The 7780-nt window shown below is 52.4% G+C and overlaps 1 pseudogene; it reads left to right on the forward strand.

Moving 5' to 3' along the window:
* The first annotated feature begins 4615 nt into the window (after positions 1-4615).
* Positions 4616-7561, forward strand: LOC141476374 (olfactory receptor 14A16-like; annotated as a pseudogene).
* The last annotated feature ends 219 nt before the right edge of the window (positions 7562-7780 follow it).

Raw genomic sequence — 7780 nt, forward strand, 5'->3', positions numbered from 1 at the left:
AGTTCTGGAAGGCTGCTATAAGGTCTTCCTGAAGCCTTCTCCTCTCCAGGCTGAACAACTCCAACTCAGCCTTCCTTCGTAGCAGAGGTGCTCCAGCCCCCTGAGCATCTTCGTGGTGCTCTTCTGGACTTCCTCCAACAGGTCAATGTCCTAGTTATGCTCGGGGGGTCCAGAGCTGGACGCAGCACCCCAGGTTGGGTGTCACCAGAGCAGAGCAGAGGGGCACAATTCCCCCCCTTTGCCCTGCTGGTGGGTGGCTTTCTGGGCTGTCAGCACACATTGCCGGCTCATGTTGAGCTTCTCATCCACCAACACCCCCAAGTCCTTCTCCTCAGGGCTGCTCTCAATCCATTCTCTGCCCAACTCATATTTGTGCCTGGGATTGCCATGACCCAGGTGCAGGCCCTTGCACTTGGCTTTTTTGAACTCAATGAGTTTTGTATGGGCCTACCTCTCCAGCCTGTCCAGCTTCCTCTGGATGGCATCCCTTTCCTTCCAGCTTCAACCGCTCCACACAGCTTGGTGTCATTGGAAAACTTGTTGAGGGTGCACTCAATCCCACTGTCCATGTCTCCAACAGAGATGTTAAACAGCACTGGTCCCAGTATTGACCCCTGAGAAACACCACTCATCGCTGCTTTCCACTTGGACATTGAGCTGTTGACCACAACCCTTTGTGTGTGACCATCCAGCCAATTCCTTATCCACCGAGTGGTCCATCCATCAAATCCTTTTCTCTCCAATTTAGAGACCAGGATGTCGTGCGGGACAGCGTCAAACATTTTGCACAAGTTTAGGTAGATGACATCTGTTGCTCTCCCTTTATCTACCAGTGCTGTAACCCCCTCATAGGGTGTCAGGAGGTTTGTCAGGCATGACTTGCCCTTGGTGAAGTCATGTTGGCTGTCACTGATCACCTCCTATTTTCCATGTCCACACTGCACGCTCTTGCTGAGACTGACCGGCCTGTAGTTCCCTGGGTCTTCCTGTTTTCCCTTTTTGAAAATGGGAGTTATGTTTCTCCTTTTCCGGTCAGTGAATCACAGAACTGTAGGGTTTGGAAGGGACCTTCGGAGATCCTCTAGTCCAACCCCCTGCCAAAACAGGTTCACCTAGTACAGGTTGGACAGGAACAAGCAGGAACACATCCAGGGGGGTTTTGAATATCTCCAGAGAAGGAGACTCCACACCCTCTCTGGGAAGCCTGTGCCGGTCCTCTGGTACCCTCCAAGTAAAGAAGCTTTTTCTCATGTTCAGATGGAATTTCCTGTGCTCCGGCTTGTGCCTGTTGGCCCTTGTGCTCTTGCTGGGCACCACTGAGAAGAGTCTGGCCCCGTGTGATGTCATGCTCAGCAAGGAAAGCTGGGGGAAGAAGGAAGAGGGGGACGTTTGAAGTTGTGATGTTGTTTGTCTTCCCGTGTAGCCGCTCCTTGTGATGGAGCTCTGCTTTCCTGGAAATGACTAAGCACCTGACTGCTGATGGGAAGCAGTGAATGAATCCCTTATTTTGCTTTGCCCATGGGCACAGCTTTTTCTTTACCTATTCAGGTCTCCTCATCCTGTCCCACAAGTTTTTCTCACTTGGCCATTCTAATTCTCTCCCCATCCCTCTGCAGAGGAGAGCGAGCGAGTGACTGGGTAGGGTCTTAGTGGCCACATTATGGACTTATTTCTATTCTCACTAAAAACATAAACATCACAATGCTCTACAATTTCTCCTCCTTCCTAATGATGATGCCATTCATCCTTGACGCCTGCCATTCATTCTTAGACAAGACAGGTATAATTTCACAGTACTTAGCCTCTGGCATGTGGTTTTTAGAACAGTGCTTTTTCTCTCACTCTGTTATTGTTTCCCCCTGTACTCAGCACTGGTGAGGCCACACCTGGAGTATTGTGTCCAGTTTTGGGCACCTCAAGACAAGAGAGATATCGAGGTGCTGGAGTGGGTACAGAGGAGGGCAACGAAGCTGGTGAAGGGCCTGGAGCATAAATCGTATGAAGAACGATTGAGGGAGCTGGGACTGTTTAGTTTGAGGAAGAGGAGGCTGAGGGGTGACCTCATCACTCTCTGTAACTGCTTGAAAGGACACTGTAGAGAGGTTGGTGCTGGTCTCTTCTCACAAGCAAATAGCGATAGAACAAGAGGGAATGGCTTCAAGTTGCAACAAGGTAGGTTTAGACTAGACATTAGGAAGAAATTCTTCACTGTAAGAGTGATCAGACACTGGAACGGGCTGCCCAGGGAGGTGGTTGAGTCACCATCCTTGGATGAGTTTAAGAGTCCTTTAGATGTGGTGTTGGGGGATACGGTGTAGGGAAAAACTTTGTAGAGTAGGGTAGATGGTTGGACTTGATGATCCCAAGGGCCTTTTCCAACCTGAATGATTCTATGATTCTATGGTACCACCTCTCAGACAATATTGCCCCTAATTCATTTCTGCTCTCTATCTTTCATCCTTATTTCAAATGTGTGTGTGTGAGGAATTCAATCTTTTCTTTACCAAAAACTGTCAAGGGACCAACCTGGTGAAAAGCACAAAGCAGGCCAAATTTAGAAATTTTTATATTAGTTGGACACTAATACAAGACCATTACCTTCCTTTTTTGATCTCTGAAGACCTAACCCTTCAGCAGAGTGCCTGGAAGGTCTGAATTCCCTCCATCTGCCCTGTATGTCAGCATTGAAGGTGAAGTTACTCCAGTCAGAGGTGGTGTTCTGATTCTTTTCACAGCCTAAAACACCGCATGGGTCAGGAGATATTCCAGGACACCTTAAGGGACATCACGCTCCTCTGGACTAAAAAATGGAATCTCAGATGTCATGGCATACCAATACTTGTGTTCAGTCAAAATGCCCATCTACTTTCTGTTGAGTTTGCTCAAGTAACCCCTGACTTGATCCCCATCCTCCGCCGATTGTCTTCCTCCACAGGAAGAGAGAAGAGAACACAGGGGGCACCCCCTCAACACAAGGGGCATCCCCCGTACTCATCCTCCCTGCCCGTCTCTCCAGCAGGGCCGGTATTCCTGTAGAGAAATGTGGGAGTGAGCATGAGGCAACTGCCAATACAGTGAGTGGAGACCTAGGAAATACAGCTGATGGAGAAGAGAAAGAGACTAAGCTCTCCCCGTGGCATGACTCCAGTCCCTCTTATGAATACCTCTGTAGGCCACCCTGAACTTGGACAGGTTCAGTTGTCCTTAATTTGGGCATCAACTGTCATTTTAGTTGGCCAAAGGAAACTCCCAAGGGCCTCCAAGAAGATGCCCACAGATGTTGTCCTGTCTCCTCATCTCTCTGCACATATTTTTGATCTCTCTCTATTATCTGCACATACCTTTGACCATCTCTAGCACCTCAAACGTCACCAGATGTTTCCATCTGAACAGCTCGTTCCCGGCCACCATCATCATGGGAGCCGAGACACTGACCTCACATGCAATTGCCTATTTGATGACCACCTGAAGAGAGGCAAGAGGAACCCCATCTCCTGTGGTTCTGTGGTGTGCATGGGAGGAGGCTGAGTCGCCTTCCAGTGCCCGGACTACATAGCAAGGAGAGGATGCCTCGACTCACTCAGCTGAATCCCTTCCCTCAGCAGGGGTAAAGGGGATGCCCGCCTGTGCCTCTCTGGCTGTCCTGTCTAATGATGGGCCAAGGAAAGTTGATATTTAGAGCTAACTCTGTCTCTCAGCAGGGAAATGACACTTCTGGAAAGGAGTGTCTCTATCCAGCTGAGAGAGAGAACATCAGGGATTGCATCAGCCTGTTTCACAGCAGGTTCCCCTGGAGACCCAGGGATACCTCAAGAGATTCCAGAGGGGGCAGGAAAGGTACTGCCTTGGGCTGTTGCTCTGCTGCTGAGCTGGGCCGGGCTCCTGGGACATGAACTCCTTACTCATGGCCATGGGGCAGCGCGGCAGAGAGACAGCTCTGCCCAGGAGCAGCTCCTCTGCCAAGCACAGCAGGGCTGAGGGCACTGCCTGCAGGCACCGAGGGGAGAGGAGCAAGGCAGAGAGAGCTTGAAGGCAGTGTGGGCTGTGAAGAAAGTTGAGAGCTCACTGGGGGAGAAATCTTCACATCTTTCTACGTGGTAAGTACCTGCATGAAGGGCAATGTATCTGCAGTTTGTGGAAAGATCTCCAAAAGCTGTCACATCCCACAGTCGAGGGGACTGTCACAGTTTCTCTAGTGTAGAGGAGAAGGACATGCTGCTCAGCAAAGCCTCTCTGCCTTCTCCCAGGGAGGGCTGCAGGGTGTGCGTGGGAGTCTGCTGCCAGGGGTGCCCAGGGCTGTCCTTCGGAGCAGGGTCCCATCACCCCTGGGGGCTGTGTGCTGGGGCAGGGACTCTGCCACTTGCAAGGGTCAGTTCTCAGCCTCCTGCGGGGGCTCCCCATGGTGCTGCAGATAGAAGCTGTGTGTGCAAGGAAATACGTGTGGCAGGGCAGGGTCCTTCTGCTGTTGAGAGGGTACTGTGCGCGTCAGGGCTGCTCGCAGATCCAGATCATCGCTAGGAAATTTCCAAGGGGATGTTTCAAGCGGAAGGTCAAGGCAGAGTTTACTATAAGGAGATTTTCTGAACCTCTGTTTTCAGTTTCCTACTCTGAGCGCATGGGACAGGAGCGAGACTGGGAGTGGGAAACAAAAATAGAAAAGGACCCATCTAGTTTGAACAAGTCATTGAGACTCCTGAGCCGTAAGTTCAAGTGATCAGCAGGTCTGCTAATAGCCTCCTAAAGTGCCTTCAGCCACTCCTGTGCCTACGCCCAGCACCAGCATCACCTTTGCTGTACCCATCAGGTTCTTCTGAGCTCTTGAACCTCCAAAACGGAACATGAACCCAGCCCCTGCCCTGCAAACAGGCAGGTGTCTGTAGGGCCAAGGTGAGTGCACAGAGGTTGGGATGGGCTCTGTGAGTGCTGACAGGATAAGACATGGCACAGGGAAACACCTCCAAAGAGGAAAATCTCCTGGCAGCAGGGATATGACCAGGGAATGAGAGGAAACTTAAACCAGAAATGTTGTGGGAGGGAGAATTCCACAAACTCCGTACGATCCCCTCCAATGCAGACCCCTTCCCCTGAGCAAGCCCCCCCGTGCCTCCTCTCCCACCAAAGCCTCTGCCCTCAGGGCTGTGGGGTCCAAGGCATGAACCAACTCCTCTGCAGCCAGAGCTCCAGCAGAGCCGTGGTGCAGCTCTCCAGCCACGTGCCCCGTTCTCCCTGCGGAGCAGCGGGGCTGAGAGCGACTGCCCGGCAGTGTCGGTGTCTGGGAGGTGACAGGCACGGCTGGGTACGGGTGATGCTGTCCCGAGCGCCCGGCTGCCTCTGCCCTGGCCTCCTTCAGCCAGACCCTCGCTGCAGTTTCCCTTGTTTCTCCACTTGTCTGTGTTATTGCTGCTCTTTTCTTGTTCTCACTCTCAGGCTCTCTGGGGATGGGAGTTTCAGCTGCAGAGTCACACTTTGATCTTGTGCGTCCTCCCATGCACGTGTGTCCATGGGAACAAGGGTCCCAGCTTTCCTCTCGCCTGTGCGGCTGTGGACAATGCAGCCTGTGGGGCTGGGGAATCAGCTGGTTTTCCCTTCGTGAGATAACATCATGAAAAAACCGATGTATCTCCTTGAGGTGTCCTTCCAAGCTGTGAGCTGCCCTCCAGGATGCAAATCTGTCCCATAGCATCTTTGTGTTACCTGAAAGCCCCATGGAGAAGCGCAGAGACGCTATGACCAAGGAAATGCTGTTGGGTTGGTGAAATGAGCCCTGTGTGTCCTGGGCTGGAAGCTGTTGCTGAGACGTTGAGAAAGGGCGAGACATTTAGTTGTCTGCAGTGGATCCCTCTGCTCTCAGCAGGTTCTGCTGACGTTTCAGGGAAACATTGAGGGCGTGTGATCGCCCTCCATCTCAGAAAGGCACAAGCCCAGTGTGTCAGGGGCTGAGGGACAGCCCAGCTCCCCTCGCTCTGTACTAAGCCACAGGCAATCCTCTTGCCTTGCAGGATTCACTCTGCTCTCCCTGAGTGCAGCAGGAATACTGAGGGTTTCTGACATCCCAAAACAGTCCTCAGATGGGACGGAGGTAATTTTTTTTTCAAAAAAGCTCTCAGATGGCCTCTGCCTCCCTCACTCCTTCGAAGAGGGAGTGCAGGTACTGGCACACCCTTGTGCATTGGGCATGGTTTTATCTGACAAAGTCAAACACCAGGACTGGCCCCTGCTTCCAGCGTTCCCGTGAACCCTCTGCTGCAGAGCAGGGCTGACTCCTCGGCACCAGTGGGCAGAGGCCCAGCTCCTCATGGCACGTTCAACCAGCATGGTAGCAGAGCTTCAGCCATGGAGCTGAGGGAAGCTCTCCTAGAAAAGGAATACAGGGGGTAAGGCGTGTAGCAGGGAAGGGTCTGTAGGAAAAGGCTTTGGTTTTGCTGCTAAAAGTCTCCCATAACTTGTCAATGACTTTTCCTCCTTGCAGGGGTCTCCATGCCCAGAGGCAGCAAATGTCCAACAGCAGCTCCATCACACAGCTCCATGGGGTTCCATGGGAACTGGAGTAGGTTTTGCTCTGAGACGTCCACCGTAACTTGTCACTGCCTTTTCTTCCTTGGACAGGTTCCAGTGCGCAGAGGAAGCAGATGTCCAACAGCAGCTCCATCACCCAGTTCCTCCTCCTGGCATTCGCAGACACACAGGAGCTGCAGCTCTTGCACTTTGGGCTCTTCCTGGGCATCTACCTGGCTGCCCTCCTGGGAAACGCACTCATCATCACCGCCATCGCCTGTGACCACCGCCTCCACACCCCCATGTACTTCTTCCTCCTCAACCTCTCCGTTCTTGACCTGGCGTCCATCTCCACCACTGTCCCCAAAGCCATGGCCAATTCCCTCTGGGGCACCGTGGCAATTTCCTATGCGGGATGTGCTGCACAGCTATTTCTGTCTTCTTGATTGCAGCAGAGTATTGTCTTCTCACTGTCATGTCCTACGACCGCTACGTTGCCATCTGCCAACCCCTGCACTACGGGACCCTCCTGGGCAGCAGAGCTTGTGTCCACATGGCAGCAGCTGCCTGGGGCAGTGGGTTTCTCAATGCTCTCCTGCACACGGCCAATACATTTTCCCTACCCCTTTGCCAGGGCAATGTCTTGGACCAGTTCTTCTGTGAAATCCCCCAGATCCTCAAGCTCTCCTGCTCACACTCCAGCCTCAGGGAAGTTGGGCTTATTGTGGTCAGTGTCTGTTTATCATTTGGTTGTTTTGTGTTCATTGTGGTGTCCTATGTGCAGATCTTCAGGGCCGTGCTGAGGATCCCCTCTGAGCAGGGACGGCACAAAGCCTTTTCCACGTGCCTCCCTCACCTGGCCGTGGTCTCCCTTGTTATCACCACTGGCTTCTTTGCCTACCTGAAGCCCCTCTCCATCTCCTCCCCATCCCTGGACTTGGTGGTGTCATTTCTGTACACGGTGGTGCCTCCAGCTGTGAACCCCCTCATCTACAGCATGAGGAACCAGGAGCTGAAAGACACATCGAAGAAGCTGATTCTGTCACTAATCTCTCAGCAGCATTAACCTGCCCGTGTCTCTTCAGAAGTGATTTCAGATTCATCTGGGGAACTTCCTGGGCTTTGGGCCTTTTCTCTGTGATAACCATGTGTGTCCAGGAACATTCTACTTCCCCACAAGCATGAACCCAGCCCTTCTGACCCTGAGGCCCGTTCACGTGTGCCTGGCACAGGGGTACAGCTGACCTCCCATCTCATGTCTCTTTAATAAAATGGGATTTCTTCA

The sequence above is a fragment of the Numenius arquata genome, chromosome 30 (genome assembly GCF_964106895.1).
Source record: "Numenius arquata chromosome 30, bNumArq3.hap1.1, whole genome shotgun sequence".
Lineage (NCBI taxonomy): Eukaryota > Metazoa > Chordata > Aves > Charadriiformes > Scolopacidae > Numenius > Numenius arquata.